The sequence below is a fragment of the Accipiter gentilis genome, chromosome 4 (assembly GCF_929443795.1).
Source record: "Accipiter gentilis chromosome 4, bAccGen1.1, whole genome shotgun sequence".
Classification (NCBI taxonomy): Eukaryota; Metazoa; Chordata; class Aves; order Accipitriformes; family Accipitridae; genus Astur; species Astur gentilis.
Genome location: NC_064883.1, coordinates 46,990,874 through 47,001,041, shown reverse-complemented (window position 1 = coordinate 47,001,041; position 10,168 = coordinate 46,990,874). Strand labels below are relative to the sequence as shown.

At 49.0% G+C, this 10,168-nt stretch overlaps 1 protein-coding gene across 10 annotated transcripts in view; it reads left to right on the top strand.

The window, feature by feature from the left end:
* Positions 1–2,603: 2,603 nt before the first annotated feature.
* SCAP (SREBF chaperone) overlaps positions 2,604–10,168 on the top strand; it is a 66,902-nt gene continuing 59,337 nt past the window's right edge. For 4 of the 10 annotated variants that reach the window (XM_049799223.1, XM_049799213.1, XM_049799222.1 and 1 more), the window contains exons 1-2: positions 9,130–9,205; positions 9,597–9,732. The gene's annotated coding sequence lies outside the window, so the exon portion shown is untranslated. Of the gene's footprint in view, positions 2,820–3,191; positions 3,626–6,166; positions 6,385–8,005; positions 8,268–9,129; positions 9,206–9,596; positions 9,733–10,168 lie in introns of those variants that run through there. The other 6 variants (XM_049799214.1, XM_049799212.1, XM_049799220.1 and 3 more) reach the window with 5 other exon arrangements.

Genomic DNA, 10,168 nt, shown 5'->3' with positions numbered 1-10,168 from the left:
CAGAGACAGGCTGGTGACTCCATCTCCTCCCACATCACACAAACCCTCGGGATGGTTCCTGCTGTGCTCTGGTGGGGTAAAAAAGTGTTTTTTGGCCGTCAGCCGTGCAAGCGGCAGAGCTCAGCGCTGCTGCTGCTGCCGGCCGAGCGTGGTGGCAGTGTCCGGGGGCTGACGCGTGGTCACAATCTGCAAAGGGAGGACGAGATGACCGGTAGGTCTTGGGGAAGGGAGCTGCCGGCACCGTCGCTGCAGGCACTATGGCTGCTTAAAATGCACCTGTAATAGGCGCATAATGGTGTGTAATTGAAGTAATGCCTTGATGATTAGCTATCCCTTGGAGAGATCCCAAAACATTCCTGCTCCAAGGCTCTGCCTCCCTCCTCTGAAACCAGCAGGGTGACCGTATAGCATCGCTGCTGGCTTTTGCCTGGTTTCTTTCTGCGCTTGACTGATGCCTGCATCCAAGCAAGAAACCAGAGGCTGTCCGGGGCCGAGTTGGGCTGGGCACCATTCGGGGAGCAGCACCCTGACTCCTGGTGTCCCTGTGCAGGGGGATGTTTCTCCAGGATCCACGGCCCTTCCAAACGAGCTGCTCTTTGCACTGTGCACCGGTGAGGGCTTGGACAGGCAGCATCTGGGAGATGCCTCCTGGAGAAGGGGAGGTGAAACCTGTGGTGGTTCCTGGTTGACGGCAAGGACCAAGCCCAACGTTTCCTCCATCCCTGCCCGATGTCCAGAGGTGGCATCTGCCATCAGGACATGATCGCTGGAGGCCGATCTGTCAGCTCTGCTGAGCCAAGGCCACCTGGCGTGGCCATGGCTGAACCAAGACCTTGCTCTGGAGCTGACGCTGCGGGAAGGCAGCGCAGAAAGCGGAGACGAGGAGGGACACGACTGATGGCAGAACAGGGTGACCTTGCACAGGGTCAGCCAACATCTGCGTGCTTGGGGCCGGTGCTACGTGCAGCGCTCCGAGAGCCAGAGCTTGTGTAACAACGCTGCATCTCGACTGATAAAGCAGGTGGCACTTGGCCCGAGGTCTCTGGCCTTCATTCCCTTGGCCTTGGTGGGAACAGCCTGGGTCCTTGGCCAGGCAGCAACTGGGGAAAGGCCCATCAAGGCTGGGACTGGTGGGGCAGGGGTGCAGGTCCCCTGGGAGAGGGTTGGATGTGATGGTTTGGGGAAGGGCTGCCAGCAGCGGGGACTGTCAGAGAGCATCAGAGCCTGACAGCTGCAAGAAAGGCCCTGGAAAAGGCTGGTTCATGGGGGGTGCTCAGCCCCAGGAGATGAACGAGCAGGGGCTGCCTTTACCCTGTCCTATTTCTGCTCCTTTCCTTTGTTCCTTCCCTGCTTCTCACTCTGGTTTTCCACCAAGACTTGTCTTTTCAGGGCCGGTTCCCCTCCTGGCACCTCCTCTTTCCTCACAGGGCTACCCCGGGATTTCAGGAGTGATGCTTGGCAGCCGGGAGCTATGCCAGGGGTGACTGCCAGACCAGCAGCACTGGTGTGGGGCTGGCTGGCTGTGGGGCAGTGGTGGCTTGGCTGCCTTCCGCCATTCCCCTCCGTCCCTGCCGGCACCGGAGCTGCTGCATCCTTTCCCACCAACCTCGGCCTTTTTCCCCATGGCTTCCTCTGCACCGGGGGGAAAAGACACAACTTTTCACCGGTGCCACAGGGTAAGCCCTGACCCCACGGGTGCCCTGTGCCCAGGCTATGGGGCATCCCATCCCATGCCAGGGCCGTGTTGGTGGGAACAGCATGGGCATTTCTGGGGGGGGGGGGAGGGGGGAAGGAAAAGATCCCTTGGCCTGTCGGTACCACCTGCCCCTTCCCCTCCTTCCAGGGGAGCAGCCCACCCGACCCAGCCCAAGCCATGTGCCACTGTCCCCTCTGTGCCCAGGGCTCCCGGTGTCCGGCCCGCTCCGGTCCCCTGCAGCTCCGGCCAGCCGAGTCCCCTCTGTCCCCTGCACCGAGCTGCCGGTGCAAGGTCCACTGTCCGCCGTCCCCCCACCCGACGCTGGCCCAGGGTTCCTGGTGCCCAATCCTCCCCCGCGTCCACCCTGCGCCGCAGAATTCCCAGCGCCTGACCCCCCGCCTCCGCCTCAGCCCCGCCATTCCCCGGTATCACGGTCCGGGTCCGCTCTCTCCTCCCACTCTGAACCCCAGGGCGGCCGGTGCTCGGTCCGTCCCCGCTCCCGTGATCCCCAATGTGCTCCAGGACCCCCCCCTTCCCGGCTCCCGGTCTGCACCCCCCCTCCCCTCTCCCCTCCATTCCCGCTCCACGTGCTCCCGCCGCCACCGAGCCGCTTCCGCCTTCCCACGTGAGCGCCGGCGTGCCCGCCCCGCCGGGGGGGAGGGCGTGGCCTGACTGTCGAAGGGGGCGTGACCAAAGCGCTAGGGGAGCGAGCTGGCAAGCGAGGAAGGGGCGTGGTTATATGGGAAAAGGGCGTGGTTCTGCGTGCGGATGGGGGGCGTGGTCAGGAGGGGCGTGACCGCGGCGGCGGCGGGAGGCGTGGCCGGCGTCCGGCGCTGCGCGCGCGCGCGTGGGGCCCGGCGGCGGCGGCAACGGCAACGGGGGGAGGGCGGGAGGGGGTGGGTTAAACCGGACCGGGAACGACGTGTCGAGCGGCAAGGTTTAGGGTTAGGAAAGCGGGGTGGTGGTGTTTAAAACAAACCAAGAAAAAAAAAACCAAACCCAAACAACCCCCCCAAGGTAAATTTAAAAAAAAAAACAACAAAACAACAAACAACAAAACGGGCTCACGGCCGCGTAAAAGGTCGGAGGTTGAGGAGGAGCCGTTTCCCACCCGTCGGTAAAGGTGAGAAGCCACCGGCGAACGCGATCGGTCCGCGACGGATACCGAAAAACTACCCCCCCTCCCCCCCCCCCCCTCCGCCTCAGCGTGGTTCCCGCCGGGCCTGGGCGCGCGCCTTCCCCTCACACACACGCACGCGCGCGTGCGTGTGTGTGAGGGGAGGGCGCGCGCCCCCCCCCCCCTTATTTAACGGCCCTTTAACGGTCATTCTAGCGCACTCCCCCACCTTCCTTTTCCATCTCCTGAGGGAACCGCGGCCTTTAGGCCTTTCCCCGGTGGGAAGGTTCCCTCAACTGTGGGTGGGGGGCTCCCCGCTTCCTCTGTCGTGGAGGGGGGCGGATTTGGGGTGCACAAAAGAGGCCGGTGGGTGGGGAGAGGCCGGCTGGATCTCCTCCTCCCCTTAACTTGTGGTGCTTCAGGTGTCTGTTGGATTTGGGGATTTGGCTGTGGAGGGTGGTGGGTGTCTTCTCCGGGTTCCGTTTTTATTTTATGAAACGTGTTTTTTCTAATAATTAGCAGTGGCGTGGGCGTTAGCAAAAAGGATGGGGATTAATTTTCTTGTTTGCGAAGAGCAAGGTGCTGTGGTTTCCTGAGATATGCAGAAGGGACCACCCTACCCGCTTGGCAACTGAGGATGAAGAAGCAAGTGGTGTTTGTGGGAAGGGAGGGGAGATTAGTTGGGTGCTTGTGCAGAGGATCTGCTGAGGGCCTGGAGTAGCGACTGCTCTGCCTGCAGGAGGATTCAGAAGGAACTAGGATCAAAACAGAGAGCGTTTACTGCTCAGGAAACTGGGAGTCATCAGCCTGAGGTATTGCTGTGTCTGAAAGGGGGATGTAGAAGGTTTTGGTGGGTCAAAGGTGGTGGGATGGGACTAAATCAGTAAGGAGGGTGAGTTGAAAGAGTTAATCATCTCTGCTGCAGAATCAGGAGAACGTGCTTTGTAGAAAAGAAGCAAACAACAGCCCATAAAGGGAATGACTGAAATGTGGAGTAAGATACTCTGGTAGGTTTGCTTGGCACACCGGTAAGTAGTTACTGACCTCTTCAGAACCGCAACTATTCTGCTGCTTTGATTTTATGGGGACTTCGCTCTGTGATGATGGCACGGTGCTGCAAGTATCTTTCACTCTGGGTAATCGCCCTTGTCTTTGGAGTTTGGTCAGTACTTAGGAATTGGCTTCCTTGTATGAGAGCGGGTGAGCATTTCTAGATTATTTTCTAAAAATAATGAGCAAGCAGAGGAGCTATATGAATCCTGAAGTGGTGTAGCTGTGGGTTTGTATTTGGGAGAATCCCGAGGAAAGGACTACTGCCTTAATGCCAAAATTTCCTGAATGCAATGTCTGCTTATTTTTCAGGATTGTTGAAAGACAAATTAAGTTTCCTTTCATGAAAGGGGCAAAGATGAGGCATGATCTCACTCTTTGTGAAACCTAGAACTGTTAAGACAGCATACTAGTGCGATAAATTTAGGATTACATGAGCTGTTGTGTAATGCAGAAAGGAGATTAGCTGACTTGAATTCAGAAGAAAGGAAAACACCCTGGGATTTTCATTGAATGTATGACATGTTGAGAGCTGTGCTGCTAGCCACCGAGTCCTTCCACCAAAACAATTCTGCTCAGTATTTTCAGTTATAAAGCTTAACTCAGTACAATGCTGTTTATTTTTCTAAACGTGATTCAAATATAACATCATAAAAGAGCAAAGAAGAATCAGGTTTTCTCTCAGGAGCATTAAAATAGTTTTTTAAGTGTCAAAATCTCGGTGATGAATGAATTTGTCAAGCTCTCTCTGAAGACAGCTGTTGAGTTATTCAATGTTACTTGAATTCAGTGGGTTGCTAGGCCTGTCTGTCATCAGAGTTCATATAATTATGCATAGAAAAGTTGGGGTTTTTTTCCCCCTCTCTGATGAGCAAAGAGTTTAAAAAAATAGAATAGGTACAGCTTGATGAACAAAAATAGTTTTACCTGTCTATAGTGGAATGTAGTAGGTAATGAGTAGAAGGGGAATAGCAGCAGTACAGCAATATCAGTAGATGTTGTGATCTGGGAATCCTCCTTCCTATTCTTGCTGTGGCTGATTTTCTTTGCCTCACTCGTGGAACTGACAGACCTCCCTTGACTGTCTGTCCAGGGAGCTTCAGGCAGCTTTCTCCCATTTTACAGAAGACTTCCTACAGCATGCTGTGGCAGCACAGAGCCCCGCTGATGGGGAGCACGCTCTTCTCTGCTGGGTGCTGTACAAGCAAGGAGGAACTAATGGCGCTTGGCCTGAGGAGCTCAGTCTTGAGTATAAAACAGGACTGGAAGGTAGATGTAGGCTGAGCTTTAGAAGCATTCCTTAGCTGTAATACCTTGTGTTATAATTCCTTCAAAACTTGTACAGTGCGTTAAAGAGTGAGAAAGAAAAGTCTTAAGGAACTCTAGGTGGTTCTGTGATAGTGCAGCCTTCTGTTTCAATGTCTGTAAGCTATTACTTCTCACAACGAAAATATCAAAAAGAAGGTGGAGAAACAGGGACTTAAAGGTGGTTGTCTTCAAGACAATCTTTTAATTTGTGTCCTCAGATGAAGACACAGTCCCGGTGTTTCAGAATGGCTGCTGTCCTTTCTGTGTAACTGGGTTCCCTTGGGAAGAAAATAAAATTCTAAGGCTTCTGCCAGTAAAAGAGTGAGTTTCAGCTGCAATGACAGAGCAGTGGTGAATGAGGAGAGGAGGAGGGTTGCATTTCTTTGGTAAAAATTGAATTAATCTTGTATGGACCATTGTGATAAAGATGCCATGGGAATAATAGTTGGTTTGTTTTCAAAAGACAATGTCCAAGTCAGACTTTCAGACTTGTTGTCTAACAGTAGTTTTGGGATTGTTTCGCTGTCGGGAGGAAAGAGCTTAGTGATTTGCTAATCCTGGTTTTCTAATTGGTGGTTATTAGAAAGAAAAATATTTAGTTCTGCGTGATGCTAGAGATGACAAAAGCTCCCTTATTGGATGTTGAGAGTCCTGGTAGTTTGCTTATTCAGGCTTGCCAAATGTTACTTCTGTAACCTAGAACCTGCTGAAAATCAATCCCATGCAAGTGAGTCACCTTACCGATGCTTGCGTTCCCTTGTGCCTTCTGAGGGTGCTTTTCAATCCTGGAAGGTCTTACAGTGCAGACTTACTTTTTTGTCATGAAAAGTGTTCTGATTAAAGGCTTGTTTTTTTGTTTGGTTTTTTTTAGGGAACAATGAAGGGAAATACAAACTGAAGTTTACGTCTTAACTTTTGCTTTCTGTTTCATGGACTAAGTGGTCAGAATTGTGTTCATTGTCTCCCTTATTTTTGTCAGTGTCAGCATCCTGCCTGTGAGAGGATCCCTGTCAATTAGATGATGGACACAGCCAAAACTTCCAGTGTTCAAGAGTTCAGAGTGAAAATACCACTGAATCTCTAATATTCAGGAGCCGTAGAGAGGGTCTGTGTGGAACAGGAAGCGCATTTCCTCAGAGAGCCAAAAGTAGACTTCTGTTTTTCTGCCAAACCCAGAAGTTTTGGAAACTCTTCTGTTGACAGCTGTCAGAAGGTACCCAACTGGTACTACAGAAACCAAGTCCTCCTTCTGAAATGGGGAGACTATTGTTTTGGATGTTTCCACAATATATTTTTCAGGAAAATGATAGTGCTTAACACATAAACTTCATTTGATCCAACTCTAATTGCAGTTAGTCAGGAAACTTCTGCCAGTGATAGCTGGACTTTGTTATAGAGGTGTCTTTTTAACGTGAGAGAGTGGCTTACTCAAAGCTATTTCCATGTTTTCTTTGGGGGGGAATTTTCTTCTAGGAGGCAAATGACCCAATACTTTTGTCTCAAAAAAGCAGTGCTGGAGCTAGGTAGAAATCATATTATTAAAGTACTAATTGCAAATATTGCTTTCATCATGCCTGCAATATGTGGGTTATTCAGACCCGGAGCTGTTTCCGTTCTTTGTTTGAAGAGTGGCAAAACCACGTAAGAAGGATTAAGGTAGAAATCAAACCTGACTATCAGAGGCCATCAAGGGATACAAATATTATTCTGTGGATGTCTGAATAGTAAGAAGATGGTGGAGGAAAGAACATAGAGGAGAACTTACTGTCCAGTGTCAGTGAGGCTGAAGTGTTCAATATCTTTTGACTCTTACTGAAAACCGAAGTCAGCTGGTGAGCAACTAATGCTAGTGACAGACTAGAAAAAAGAAAGAGCAGGTTTGCAAGCAGTCATTTAAGTGAGGTATTTTCGTCTGTGTACCTAAAGTACAAACTAAAAAAAAACCCCAAAACTTAAAAGCTTTAGTAGGCGTTTTTTAAGCAATGGAAAATAGGTGATGTTTTGAAAGACTAGAGGAGTGAGCAGTTTGTGTAGGTGAAAGAGTGGGAAGAAGAGAATGGGGAGTTGTAGTCATCTTAAAATCCTGCAGTAAGTAGTCAAATGATTTGTAAGCACCTGAAAGATTATGGGGAGCATGTAACAGCCAGTGCTGGTTTGCCGCAGGTACTTCCTTGGCAAAGCGAGTTTACTTCTTTCTAGAATAAGATGTCAGGTCTGTTTCTGGCTGCAGAAACAAAAGCTTCCGTGTATCTTGAATTCAGTAAGGTTTTGATTTTTGTCCTAATAAGATTCTCAAGTAGGTAAGATTTAAAAAAAAAACCACCACAAAAACCAACCCTAAGAAGGTGCTGTATGATGGATACAAATGTGGTTAAATAAACATACTTGGAGTACCAGTAAAGATCTTGTTAAAATGGAAGGCTGTTTTGAGAAGTTTACTGTGGGGGCTATGGGTTTTCATTCATGACTTCAGTGGTAGAACAGACTACGCATATTGAAGTTGTAAATGGCATAAAGCAGGGAAGCATGCTACAAGTACGCTATATGACAGGATTAAAAATTGAGAGGTGGATTTGGTGACTTAAATGTAGCCTGAAAATTGGCTACAGGTCAATAAGGACAGCAGTAAGGTTTTGTAATCAAGCAAAAATAACCAGCTGCAGGCATTAGAATAATTGATTAGGTATAATCCATAATTAAAGGAACCTTTCACCTGCACTGGTGACCAGTAATCTCCTGTGGGGAAAGGAGGGAGGGGAGGCAAAAGTTTTGTTTGGGTATATAAACCGGAGAATAAACTGCAGGTTATGACGTAATCCTTCCGTTCCACCCAGTGCCGGTACGGCTTTGTTGGGACACCCCGTGACCTGGTTTTGGTATGATATTGGAAAAGTGACATGAACCAAGTGGAGAGACTATGAAGCAGAGCAGTCTGTCTCTGGAAAGCACAATCAGGGGAAGCTGTGTGCCCTGAGAAGAGTGAGGGGAGACTCGAGGAATTTACTCTTGCAAGTATTGCTGCTGAGGCTGTCCTGTTCTCCGTGCCCACTGAGAACAGCACAGAAGGAGCGGTTTAAACAGTAGGGAGGGACACAGGTAAAACGTTAAAAAAAACTGTCTAAAGCTTAGTACTGGAGCACATTGCTTGAGGTGGCTGTAGAGTCTCCCACTAAATGCTTAAGAACAAGATGGATAAATATCTGTTGGGATTAATTTGAGCATAAATCGTAGTGCTCTGAGTGAGGTGCGTGTGTGAATTGGAGCCTTCAAAATCCCTTCTAGCCTCGTTTTCTCTCACACGTGAGCTGTAATTACTAACGAGGTTTGTTCTGTTCTGCCTGTGCTGCAGGTTTCTGACCATGACTGGGTGAGCGCTGGGGCAGGATGAACAGAATAGGCGAAGGGCAGCTTGCCTTGCAGTTAGTGCCTTTCACTGCAGACAGAATGAGGCATGGGGCACGTGACCTGGAAGATAAAGATTGTGTCCTGCAGTGCAAAAGTGTGTGTCTGGCATTGTGTGCTTCACAGAAAGCTGTCATGGTTATGTGGAAGTGTTTACCTTGATTTTTTTTTTTCAATTTGCATGCTTCAGTGAGGTGTGAGGGCTGCTTTGACTCTTTATGGCTAGTCCATAATATATGTAGTACTTGGAAACTTCAGAAATGGCACTGAGCATGGATCTGACAAAGTTAACACTTCATGAATGACATCCAAAAGCATTCTACATATTTCATACCACAAACTAGAGGCAAGGGCTAAGATGTTAAACTTGATCTTGCAGAGAGGTTTAGAAAATGGTATTAGTAGAAACAGTAGCTGTAGTAGAAAGACAAGTGTATTGCAGGTCCATGCTGGGTGAGCTGTTTGTGTACTCCTCTCAGAAGTCTTGCATAAAGAGCTGCAATGATAGGCAGGCTGCAGTGATTGTAGAAGAAAGAGCTAAGCGGATGACATTGTGTTTCAGGAGGAAGTACAAATGTCAGCACAGCTACTTTGTATTACAGCGATGGAGCTTGATTAAGACCTACAAGAAGGTAAATAACACCTGCTGAACACTTGGAGTCCATATTGTTTTCATGGAAATGATTTTTCTGCATGCTTCAGAAGTTTTAAAATGTGGCTGTAAGATGCCTGCCTGCCTGATCAGTGCATTCATATAGACAAGGTATATCCTAAAAAAGATCAAAGGTGCTCTTTTTGTTGGTTACTATTTGTATCCTGGAGTTAATTTCTGGAGTCAGGAACTTCCTGAGCTGCCAGAGAGTGAAAAGTTGATCAAATTCCTCAGTGTTTGTGCCTGGCCACTGAGTTGGGGCATACTGCAACAGACCAGCAGGCTCTTGTTGAAGTGAGAGGTGGATTTAATGGTAAAGCTCCGATATGTAACTGCATGTGGGTGTTGCATCAGTCTTTTGGTATTTTTAGGAGAAGGTGATTCCCTAGCCATTCGTTGGAAAGCAGCTACATTGATAAACAAAAAGAAGCGGATTATTCCAAAAGTGATCACGTGAGATGCATTGCGTAAGGATGGCTGCTGGGCACAGACTGACGGTCTGTTTAGGTTAGTATCTGGTTTCTAAGTGTGGACAGTATTTAGTACAGGGGAAGAGTGTCCAAACAAGACAAATATGTTGGATACTGGCAGGCAGTGCGGTGCTTGGGAGAAGTGGCTTGTGGCCGAGGGGCTTCTCGAGGGAGAGGAATGCCTTGGCTTTGTGCTGAATAGTGCTTTACGGCTCGCTCTTCCAAAAATTTGTCTGCTTGCTTTTTTAACCCCTGTGACATAGACAATGTCCTGGGGTAAAGATTTCCACAGCTTAACTGTGTGTTTATTTTGAGCTGCCACTTCATAGTTTTGTTTGATGCTGAATTATTCCTGTAATGAAAGAGGCAGCCCTCCCCTGTTCAGTTTCCTCAGATCATCTCTGTTAGAGAAGTCCGTTGTATCCATTTGCTGGTAAAATCTTTCCCAGATTGAAAAGTCTTCCCATACTTTT